Source organism: Simochromis diagramma, unplaced genomic scaffold, assembly GCF_900408965.1.
Source record: "Simochromis diagramma unplaced genomic scaffold, fSimDia1.1 OVJJ01000483.1, whole genome shotgun sequence".
Lineage (NCBI taxonomy): Eukaryota > Metazoa > Chordata > Actinopteri > Cichliformes > Cichlidae > Simochromis > Simochromis diagramma.
The window spans coordinates 320,204-332,347 of NW_024386835.1; positions in this window are offsets into that span (position 1 = coordinate 320,204).

Sequence of the window (12,144 nt, forward strand, 5' to 3'; positions counted from 1 at the left end):
CTTTGGTCAAATACACCTAAAACAATGTCTAGAATGTGAAATGTTGGTATAATGGTGCTACTTGAAGCCTGAAAACGATCTCCCATAAAAAAAAAAACGAGCAAACAGCAGTAGCAGGCTTCCTGACTGGGTTCTACATTAGCATTTAGATCCCTCCAGAGTTTTGTGCACACGGTTTAGGTAAAAATGAAAAAGGTTGAGGTTTTACATTTAGTTCAGTATTACCTGTTGCCTGTGTCCTTGTCTTTTGGGAAAATACTTTACACAAGTAATGGCTCAAAAAGGATTCCTTTTTTTTTTTTTACTGTGCTGCAATTGTTTACTGGATTATTTGTGCCATTAATTAGTGTCAACTAATTTTTATTCAATCTCCACATAGGATATGCTTGTGAAGATGGAATATGGGGGAGAGCAGAAGTGCGTTGAAGTTCCACAAAGAGATGAATGAAGGACATGCATATTGTATTGAAGAAATAAGTGATGAGAATGCTGTTATTTGCATTTACCGGCTCACCTATGTCAGACCTTTTGATAAACAAAATTCTAATGAAAGTGAGAACATGTACACTGTTACATCTTTCAGAAAATGTTTTGAAATTGTGGTGCACAGTTCAGAATAAATGTTTTTCAAAAACCATTGCATCTTTTTAGTAAATGTTTATTTCCAAAATAAATTTCTAGAAGTTCAGAACAGTAAAATTCCCACTTTTTAGAATTAATTAGAAGATAACTCTTACTCTTGCTAGTTCACCTTACATGTATTAATGTAATAACGTGGTTAGCCTACTCAACGTAAATTACACTGGAACAACATTAAGCTACTCACGGCTGCTGCTGCCATTATCATCTGTCATCATTTCTGCTACACTGGCAGGGCTAGGGGCCAGGACTCCCCTCTTCGGGTTTTTGGGGGATGTTGCTAACTCCGGGTCCGATAACAGGCAACCCACCCGCAGTAGATGTGCACGGTGTGAGGTCTCGCAGCAAGCTATCAAATACGGTGCATTTCTCGGCTTTTAAAAAAAACGCTATGCGTCGCCAGGTGTTTCATTGGATTTGAGGTGTTACCTCCTTTGACAGTATCACAGTATCAGCTTAAAGCACTTGTTGCAGGCTGCTGAGTTTGCATATTTTGCTGTGAAGTACAGCCAGACTTTTGACCACTTTGCCTTGGACATTTTTAATCTGTAGCTCTGCTCTAAAAGAACGTACGTACCTGGACCCACCTACTATCCTCGGAAACGTAAAATGATTGGCTAGAATCTAAAGTGTATCACAGCTCAGGAAATAAAAGCACCGAAATAAAGCACCGAAATGTGCGCTGCTTTTCGGTCTGGTTACTATCGTTTATGTCAGAACCGGTGCCATGATACTGGTACCCATCCCTACACAGGACCTTTCAAAAAGCTGCTATTTGTGCAGCTTTGTGACCTGTATGTGTTGATGAAGTACTGATACCTGCTGTGGTTTTCCTGTGAACAACTTGTGCACAACAATTCATGACCTTCTGCGTAGTCAGGCACACAAAAAGACCCTACAAAAAAACACACACGTAAACTAAGACCTTAAATAAAGAGGGGATTAATAGGGACACAACACTCAAGACATTTAACACAGAAACTCTGGTAACAGAGGAGAACAGGGAAACAACCTCAAGGAATCGACTAAAAGTAAACTATAAAAGTCAAATACGAATGAAAACAAACTAAGCAAAAGCCTAATATTAGACAAACCCAAACTTGTGAAACTACAACAGAGCAGGTCAAAAACAGATTAACAAACAGCAACTGAAAGTCCAAACCTGACATTTATGGGTTCAAAATCCAGGATCATTCCCTAGTGAGGACCCAGTCATGGCCACACTCACTGAGGAAGCCGGCACACAAGCCCAATTTGTATACCCTTGTGATTTTCTAGGTCCCTTGTGACCCTTGTTTCAATTATTTTGTCCTTGTTCAAATTTCAGCTTTTGTCCCTGTGGGCTTGAGGAGCTATTCCATCAAACCTACCTGTTTAAGCAACGTGGTTGGGCTCATCTCTGATGGAGATGACACAGCGTGCACATTGGAGGTAAAGAATTTGTTGCTCAAAAATAAACTGACCCTAAAGATCCTTAAAACAAAAGAACTCAGCTTTTATTTTATGCAGTGATTATTCTGTCTTAAATGAGGATACTCCGTTCCTTCCACCTAACATCTTATGAAATAATTTACAGCCTGGTTATAGTGACTCCTACAGTATTGTGACCTGTGAGTTGACCACTTTGTTATTTTTGAAATGCCCAATACTTTTCAAATTAATATTTTGCATGATGACCAAAAACCATTACATTTCACCAGGATCATTCAATTTGTACCTGTGTTTTTTACCTGTGTTTGTACCTGGAAATTTATTGGACTTTTCAGAAATGAAATTTATTTTTTATTGAACTTTATGAATTGCTAAAAACTGTGGTCTGTTTTTACTGTGGTCATAAAGGGATTGACATGTAGCTGTAGCCCATCTGCTTCAAGATCCAATGTGTTGTGACTTCAGAGATGCTCTCTGCATCTCTTGATTGTAACAAGTGTTCAGATCATCTTGACCATGCTTGCATTACTTGACAGGCGTGTCTAACAAAGTGGCCAGCAAGTGTATACAGACTGGAACCATTTGGTTTAAATGGAAAATGTGCAAAATGGAGACACAAACACAGTGGTCTACAGCTCCAACAACCTGGATAGTCATCTCTTGTTGCCATGCACAGCACCTCAAAAACAATTAGTGGTCTATTTTGGAAAATGAAATATGATTATAGGACTTTTTTTTTCCTAGATACCACCCGATACCTGTCGCTCACTGACAGCAAGTGTCTCCAATATTTTCCAGGTCACGCTAAGAGGTGAGTAAAGCACACACTCAACCTTTATCGAACATAATGGTAAACATGTAGAGTGGTATTCAGTGAAACAGACACAGCTACATAGTATGTACCCTATATATAAAAAAAACCTTACCTACTGAATACATACATTTATTTACTGTAAGCATTTCAAGCCTAGTGGCTCCATACCAGACCAGATAGGGTAGAATTTTCACTTTCTACTTTTCTGCATCTCTTAGTCCAAATATGCTCATAGAAATATAAAAATATATAGTCACTGGGGACTTCATTAGGAACTCCTGTTGAATGGGTTTTTAATGTAAATATCTAATCAGCGAGGATACAGGTCGCACAACCAAAAATGGACAACAGAAGAAAACGTGTTACTTGGTTGGACTCTCATTTCCTGTTGAACATTCAGTTCAGTTTAATTCAACTTTATTTATACAGCACCAAATCGCAAATAAACACCAAATAGAAAATAATCACATACAGATGAAAACACAGAAAGTCGTCTTTATTTATGATTCTTTTGCATATTTCTTGAAAGTTAAGAGTTTCTGTTTTGCACCATCTCTCTCTCTGTCACGGTCCTGAGTCAGTGACCCAGTGTTTTTGTATCATTATTGTACTTTGATTGTTTTATCTTTTCTAGTCTTTTGGTTTCTGTTTTTGCTGGGTTGCTGTTCCCTCCTAGTCAAGTCCGCATCTGTTATGTTTCCTGTTTTACTTTGAAAGTCTGTGTATGTAAATGTATTGAGTTTTGCTTCCCCTGTCTCGTCTTGTCAATTACTCCCAGCTGTGTCCTCCTTCTGTGTCTCATTCCCTCGTCATCCCTCTGTGTATTTAAGCCTTGTGTTTGCCTCTGTTAGTAGCTGGTTTGTCTGTGTTATTTCCCTTCATCAACCTGTGTACTTCCCTGCGTGGTCTCCTCGAGTCTCCCTGCATCTCCCTTTCAGGTCTGTTGTTATTAGTTGTTTCCAGTTTAGGCTTTCCTCAGGTTCTGTTTCATGCCCAATGCATTTCTGTTTATTTCACCTCCCTAATAAACTCACTCACATCTGAAAGCTGCCTGGGTTTTCTGTTTGTGTTTACCAATCCAATAGTGTTAACAAAAAGATCAGGCCTAGATGAACAGATTTATGGCGTTCTTCAACAATGATGCACCATCTGGTCACAGATGGCTGCATCACATTTAGGACACAATAATTTACCAGCAATGGATATCAATAAAAATTTTATAAATTAGATTAAACGACTAGTAAGTCTGGTACCAACTAGTGATAACAGTGATGATTCATTGGCCAGTCGACTTGTGGCGCACATACCTACCCTGTACTATTGCACATTATCTTGGGTGGGTGTGTATGTGTGTGTTAGTGTGTGATTATATTATTATGAACATGTTATTACCTTTAGAGTAGTCCAAGTGTAAAACATTAGCAGCCCAAACAAGAGGCAAATTAGCTGAGGTAGGTTCTTAAAAATCCCATTAAAATACCTCTGTCAAAAATCATGTTAGTAGACTCTGAATCAAGGTAGAGAGGATTTTGAGAGGTGGCCAAAGTGTCATCATTTCCATTCAGTGCAGCAAACAGACCCCAGGACTCCTCAATCTCAGAAGCCTTTCAAAGACCAAACACAAGCAACATAGGATCAATTATTAGACAGTTGTTCTCTTAATTGTCTTTTAGGATCATTGTCCTGCTGCATAACTCAAGTGAGCTTCAGCTTCATGGCACAAACTGATGGCCAGACATTCTGCCTCAGGATTTTCTGGTAGAGAGCAGAATTTATGTTCGCATTCATTAAAAGTCATCCAGGTTCTGAAGCACCAAAGCAGCTCTCACCTCGAGTACCAAAGTCGTGCAAATGACTTTGGTACTAACTTTGTTTCTCAGCTGTTTCTTTAGTTTCAGGGATGATGTGTTGCTTTTTGAGATTGTTAGGCCTAATTCATTTTGTCAGACAGATTCTATTTAAGTGATTTCTTGATTCAGCAGTTCTGGCAGTAACCAGGGCTGCCTGTGGCTAGTGACATTTGAACTTGAACTTGAACTTATTATCTGCATGGATGTTTGGAGGGCCAAACTGCATTCATTGTGTCACCTTTAGCAGGAGATTAGTATTTACTGGAATAAATATAATATACTTTCACAGACCATTGTGAAGATAGATAGTTTTTAAGTGCCAAAACAAGACTAAAGATATTCATTCAGTAAAACTTTCAGTCAAACTGTGTGGCAACTATAAGCTAAGCAGTTAGCAATAGCAAGCTAACTTCAACCAATTTAAAACAATGAAATGAAACAAATTCAAACACACACTCCCTACAACTTTTTTTTTTTTACCTACCTTCCTGGGGTTTTTTTTAAAGAGGAAATGATCCTCCAAAAATTGTTAAAATCCAAGCAGTTAATGTTTTTTACTCATCTTCATCTTTTCCATGACAACACGAAACATTTGAAGTGGGCTACTGGGCATGTGCAAGCCCAAGCAGTTTTTCATTGTTTCGGCAGCCTCGGTAATGTTTAGGACAGCGGTCCCCGACCTTTTTTGCGCCACAGACCGGTTTATGTCTGACAATATTTTCACAGGCCGGCCTTTAAGGTGTCGCGGATAAATACAACAAAATAAAACCAGTACCGGTACCAAAAAAAAGAGGATTTATTCATAACACATGAGAAAAGACCCAGTTATAAAAAAAAATAACAATAAAAACCCTGAAAACTCTTGCAGCCCGGTACCAAACGACTCACGGGCCGGTACCGTGGCTCAGGGGTTGGGGACCGCTGGTTTAGGGGACTCCCTCCTTCTACTGCTGAAGTAATGTCATTGTTTACTGTATTGTTATTGATTGAAAGTTACAAGACTAAAAAATAGCCACTACAATCAGCAGTGACTCAACAGTGAACAATGTTTTTTAAAAGCTATTAAAAAAACATATGTTCTTCATTTCCAAGCAAAGTAAACTTATTACCGGTAATGTAAGTCAGGAAAGCATGTGTGTGTGTAGTTGAAGGATTCCCCCATTCACAGCATTATATTTTGGGAGAATATTTAAATGAATAATACAAAGTAATATTTACTGCATGCAGTCCAACACAAAATTTAACCCTGAAAAAATTGTGTTTTGGTTAACTGTGATATTTAAAGTTTTTTATTTATTTGAATTCAAAAGGGGAAATGTTATCAGAAAGAGCGCATAACCGACGGTTGGATGGACTGAACTGAAGTCTGTTTCAGTGTTTTAGTCGTATTTTTATGTATACATCTCTTCATGTCTCAGCAGAGACGCAGGGACAACTCTCCATCTGACAAGAACAAATGTATCTCATTAGACAATTTATTAGGTACACTTTGCTGGTACCAGTTTGGACCAACTTTTCCTGCAGTGTATTAACTGCACATACATGAAGAGAATCTCCCATTTCATCACATCCCAATGCTCTAATGGACTGAGATCAGGTGACTATGGAAGCCATCTGAGTACAGTGAACTCACTGTCATATTCAAGAAACCACTTTGAGGCATATTTGAGATCTATGACATGGTGCATTATTCTGCTGGAAGAAGGAGATGGGTAAACTATTGTCATAAGCGGATGGACATGGTCAGCAACGATACTCACACAGGCTTTGGCATTTACACAAGGGCCAATAAGAAGCCCAAAGTGTGTCCAGAAAATATCTACCATACCATTATATCACCTGCCTGAACCACTGACACAACGTAGCATGAATGTTACAGCAGAAATCAAACCAGACAAGACTTTTTCAAACTTCTATCGACCAATTTCGGTGAATTTGAGTGAATTGCAGCCTCAGTCCATATTCAGAGTTTTCTTTTCTTCCCAGAGTGATAGCTGGTGTGGTCTTCTGGTGCTGTAGCCCATCTGCTTCAGGGTTCAATGTGTTGTGAGTTCAGAGATGCTCTCTGCATCTCTTGGTTGTAAAAAGTTGATCCGATCATCTTGACCATCTCTAAGAGCTTGAATGCAGTAGCTGCTATTGAATTAGCTGATTAGTTGTTTGCTTTAATGAGTTGTTAAACAGCCATGCCAAGTTATTCTGTCTGCTCTTCTCTTTCTTACTGTCTTTGGACCAGTGAAAACTCTGATATGGTTCTTTTCTCCCTTTCTAAGGAGTCCTTGGCCCCCATTTTTTTTATGAAACCAAGAAATAATCAAACCATAATTGGAAAGATATATAAACAATTCTATATACTACTACCAATAATTCTTACTTCTAGTAAGATCAAACTTTCTCTAAAGTAAAGAGTAATAATAGAAATAATAATAAGATCCCAAAACTTGCTGTTTTATAATTAAGTATTGCATTACATAAAAAATTAATTTTCTTTTTTTTTTTTTTTAAATCCTTCTGTCGATGTTTATTTGATGTTCATATTGGAGAGTTTAACAGTGATCATACAGCACTATAGTAATAATTTTGGATGTTATTAATCCCACACTGGGGAAACTCAGCCACATGAGGGACAGGAAGAAAAAGAGATTTAGAGACATATTCGAAAAATAAAACTAAAAAAAAGAAAAATTGTGTACAAAAAAGGCAAAATTATATAAGATATACAAATGTTATTATATACAGTAAAATACACAGAGCTTTTTATGAGTACATACTTTATTATTCTGTGAGAGAAGTGCACTCAGCTTTTTTCTGTTTTTATAAGTGGGTAATTTTTTTTTGTGCACATTAAGTGTGTCTTTCCGAAGTCGAGGGGGGGGGGGGGGGGGGGGGGGTGCTGTGTTAAATAATGTATAGATGCTTGGGTTCTGTACTCACCACTGAGTGAATAATGGATGATCCCATCACAGGTAACCTCACAGGTACACACTTATATTTCTCTCACCCACCTCTGTGCGTGTGTGTGTGTGTGTGTGTGTGTGTGTGTGTGTGTGTGTGTGTGTGTGTGTGTGTGTGTTACTTTGGTGAGCTTGTTAGTTCCTACATCCTTTTGTTCAGACCATTCAGGGACACTTAATGTTTGGATCTCTTCAGTTTACACCTCAGGAAACTTCAGTCTTCTCATCAGAAACCTCATATTCTCGTGTTTTAACACTTAAGGTTGCCTTATGTAGCTGCCCTATTCTCCCTGTTCACCCTTTCATTGGTTTTTGGAGCTAACCTTGCATATCAAAATATACTGTGAACACCTGAGGCCCCCACCCTCTAAATTCTTAGTCCAGGAAACAATGTTGAAGTGTTGCGGTCAGATTCTTGCTTGGTGTCACATTTCTGTGACCAGGTGGCTGGAATTTGAGATCATGCGTCTGCTGCAGCTGATCAGCCACTCTTTGATCGAGTTATCAGTTGCCATTACATGTGGCAGCATCTGAAAATGCGGCACTGACCCCCGACGTCATGTGTGGTGGGTTTCTGCAGAGCCCTCCCGCAGGGTACAGTACAGGACAGTATGTGACCTGCTAGACGCTCCCCCGCCGAGACTATTAAAGTTGTGGTCATCGATACGCAAAGAGTTTTAGATCAGTGTGAGGGTGGCATATCCCCTGACAGGCACGTTATTACTCATCAGCCACAGTTCCGCAGATTGTATTTCAAGTGTTAGGAAGCTCCTGAGTCACCCTCAAGGCGTTTATGTCACTGGTGCGCGTGGGTCCCTCCGTCTGCCATCAGCTCAGCCTACCTGCTGAGCAAGAAGAGCGAGGACACACTGTGACCTGGACCTGGTCCTTGTTGGATGAGAGGAGTGTGAAGCGGTGAAAACTTACTGCCAAAAGATGTCTCACCAAACTGGAATTATTGGTAAGTTGTTTATTTTTTTTAAATGTAAACTGTGCATTTAAGCTTTATCCCAGTTGTCCCTGAGCTCAGTTTGAAAAGCTTTTTAAATGCTTTTTTATTAACAGACTCTGAGCTACACTGCTGCTAATAACACATCTTCACATCTTCTGATGTTTTTCTGCAAAAAAACCTAAAGATTGTTCTCAAGTGATCGCTTAGCTTCTTTAGGCTAATTTATCCTGTGTTATTATAAAAGTATGTGCTAACATTTTTAATCTGTTCTTAGTCATTTAAAACTTCTCTTCACCTTTGTGATGTCAGTGCTAACAATGTTTAGCACATTCAGGCTCTTATAGTTGAATCTCATGCATACATTGCTTTTTATGTGTGTTATGGCTTTTGGTAATCGGAGCGTGAAGGTGGGCAGGCTGACGGAAGCGAACCTCTCTCACCTTTCTCACCTGATCTTGCATCATTAATGAGAGAGCTGTGTTTGGTAACCATGGCAAGAGAGAAGCAAAGTACATAACAAACAGCCAAAGTTTGAGTTTTCTGTGATAACGCTCTGTCCTCAGGCTTTTCAAATTGGAGGATTTATCGACGATGGTCGATCAGATCCTTCAGTGATTCTTGGGGGGCACATGTTTGCTCTCTGAGTCACTGCAGGTGATGGTGTGACCATCTGGCAGTGGATCAAATTTTTTTCCCTGAAGTAGAGTTTCAGGTTGTTACTTGGTCAGCTCTGTCTCACTGGCTTTCAACCACCCATCCTCAGTTTTGACTTGTCTGCCTTATATCTGGTTACTTAAGCAACATCTGAGCTGAAAGATTTTTTGGCCCGAGCGAGGGGAGGTGCCATCAGAATCCTGAAGATTATTATCAGAAACGGTAAAAATGGAATATTTGTGGCATTTTACAGTATTTGATATAAGTGAGCTTTCATTAAACATCTCCAAATCATACCTTTGTTCACTCTTTTCTCTCTGCAGAGGAATTGGTGCTACATTCATACAAAGAGCCAGCCTGGAGCTGGGACAAGGATTATGACCAGTTCCTGCTTCCTCTGCTCACGCCTCTGGAGCCTTGCTACATCCTCTACCGCCTGGACTCCAAGAACGCACAGGGTTATGAGTGGATCTTCATCGCATGGTCACCTGACCAATCACCAGTATGTGTGCAGCACATTTAAGAAACCAGCACTGTAGACTGACATAAAAGTAGGACAGTGTCCTGTGGAAGAATCAAAATAACTTCATGTCTAGTGGCAAAAATGTCTTAATATTAGTTTAAGTTGAGGCTAAAGTCAGTTTATGCTTATTGTTAGTGAACACACATTGAAAATAGATTTTTTTTTAAATATAATTTAAGATCAGTAACATATCTGTGTTGTTGCCTTCTCCAAAAATATTAGAATCAGAGATATTATGTTTTTTAGTTTGTTTTTACATTTTGTTTTCAATTCTGTTTTATTTAATGTAGTTAACAGCAATTTATGTCTTAAAAAGGAAAAAAAAACAGCTCAGAGATCATCTAAAAAGTAAGAGAAAGGCTGTCTGATTTTATTTCTTTTTTTGGAGAATTTTATTCTCTTTTTAGAGAATAAAATCAAACTATTACTTTTTACTTAAATATATATATACAAATAATCATCTTTAGATTTTATTTACATTTACAGTTTCTGATTTAATGTGATCGTGGTTATGAGCCAACATCTTAAACTCAAATTTAAATTGAGCACAGAAAGACTTTGTAGCAAATTCATGCAAAAACAGCCTCTGCACATGCTGAATATAACTGTTTGAAATGCCACACATATGTCACATTTGTAGGTTATTATCCCAAAATTATTATATAATAACAGGTTGGTACATTTTGTCTTATGGATGTGATTTTTTTCCAGTGGCAGAAGCTTCCATACATAGACAGGATGTGTGCAATATTGCCCACACTATCACTTTGGAGTGCTGCAGGAAATGTTTCACTTTTATCTTAATTTTTAACATTTTTTAATTTCTAAAAATGAGTCATAATAAAAATAATATGATAATAATAATAAAAAATCATGTATTATTCCTAAACAAATTACACTATAATTAGTTCAGTAAGAAAAACAGCTGAAAACAGAAAACAAATCACACATGCTAGTGCAGGACCTCTCCCCCACATTAACTCTGATCAAATCAAAACAATGGAAAAGAGTTTGATCGCTCAAGTTGCCCTTGCTAGTGAAGAAGAAACTATTTTTCTAAAAATGTAACTAGAACTTGTTAGAAAAAAACAATTATAATATCATTTTATTATTATTATTGCGTGACAATAAAAATGATACCGTTTAGTAATAGATTTCTTTTTTCTTTAATTACAAATTGTAATCAAACTCAGTTATACAGGCTGTTTTCCCCGCTCACAAATACTTTATTTTTGAAAAGAACCACTGCTACAGAAAACCAGTAAAACTGTGTGAAGGTTTGTTGTCGCTGTGTCTGTCCTGGTGTTCTCCAGGTGAGGCAGAAGATGGTGTATGCAGCGACTCGTGCCACACTGAAGAAAGAATTTGGAGGAGGTCACATCAAAGACGAAGTATTTGGGACGGTGGAGGTCAGTATGGTCCTTCCTGCATAATAACTAATGGCCTGCCACTCACAACCAACCCATTGGTGTCTCTGTGTTTCTAGGAAGACGTGTGTTTCCAGGGATACCTTCGCCACAGGTCCTCCTGCTCCTCCCCAGCTCCTCTCACAGCAGCTGAGCAGGAGTTACAACGAATTAAAATCACAGAGGTACAGACAGGCTGTCAAAGCTATATGACTCTTATAGGTACCTGAGTTATCTGTGCTCATCCTGTGTGTGTTTTCCTTGCAGGATAAAGTTGTGTGGGTATGTTGATTTTGTTTTCATTATGATAAAAGAATTCAAGTATGTTTATGTTAAAACTTTATTGTATAGTGATTTCAATACTGTTTCTTCTGTCTGCAGGATGAACGCAGACGAATTGGGACTCCGACAGCGAGAGCAAGGGTTTGTGAAGTCTTCGGCATAGACATAGATTGTTTTTTGATTTTGATTTTTTGGCTGATTTAGTTGCATTTCATGTGAGGAAGAAGCAGTGCAAATATGTTTTTCCCTCCCCTGAAGGTAACAATGGAGTTTGGCTTGGACAAACGGGCACAGACTCTTCAGGGTCTTGCGTTTCCTTTACAAGAAGAGGCCAAACGAGCTCTGCAGCAACTCAGGCATAAACGCATCAACTACATCCAGCTGGTGAGCCCCCATAGAAAACATTTATAGCTCATTAAACAGTGAATATTTACATGTATACAGTAAAAAGTATACAACATATATTTGATAACAACATCTAAGGGTATGTTTTTGCCAGTGAAACTAACTGCACGTGACTTGACCCCTCAAAAGTAATTACATTTGCTTGCGTATTTTGTGTTGCAGAGGCTGGATGTAGACAGAGAGACCATCGAGCTGGTTCACACTAAACCTACAGAAATCCACGAACTTCCCTAC